Source organism: Amphibalanus amphitrite, unplaced genomic scaffold, assembly GCF_019059575.1.
Source record: "Amphibalanus amphitrite isolate SeventyFive unplaced genomic scaffold, NRLGWU_Aamphi_draft 001604F_arrow, whole genome shotgun sequence".
Lineage (NCBI taxonomy): Eukaryota > Metazoa > Arthropoda > Thecostraca > Balanomorpha > Balanidae > Amphibalanus > Amphibalanus amphitrite.
In genome coordinates, this window is record NW_024883097.1 from 24,739 (window position 1) to 25,510 (window position 772).

Genomic DNA, 772 nt, shown 5'->3' on the forward strand with positions numbered 1-772 from the left:
GCAAAACACTACCGATTTTTTTTTTTTTTTGCTCGGCCACTGGGACCGACAATATACAATTGACTGAAATGCATGAAAACCATTTTGCATTTAGGTAATAGCCGTTTTCTGCACCCAAACTTTAGCCAGTGACACCCTGTCCATTCTAAAGCGTTTATAAGATTGGTCCCAGCACCCGATTTTATATGAGTAAGTCGTGTAGCCAGGAGCCTGCCACTAATAGGGTTAAAAAGCATCTTATTTCTAACGAATTTATTATTATGGCCACTTTTACAGGACGTCTATAGAGCTTTGACTTTCACATTTCTTCCTCGTTCAGGAGAAACGTTTTAACCCTCACCGGACCTTCAGGTTTTCTGAATACCGAGGGGACGTTGGGGGTTGGAAGTGAGGAAACAACCCCCTTCGCCGATTCGCCCCTAATTGAGCTAGAGCCTCACGAAAGAAACGATCGTGTGCGTCGTTACGAAATGCAGCGATTGGTCTCCGATTTAAAGGGACCCTCCCACCTTAACATTAGATTTGAGTTGAGATAGCCAAAATGGGGTCCCTAGCTCACAATTACCGGTTTCGGCACTCACAACATCGAGAAATGCCTTAAATCGGAAATATTGAATTTCAAAATTGCAGCATTTTGATTCAGAGGGGCTAATGCTTAGGAATACCCCTCTGAATGTGTGACGTCAGCGCAAATATCTAACGATTTTTAAATGTTTGACTAAAACGTTTTGTAGCACGCGGTGGTATATGCTACTTGCGCGCAACATCTGCC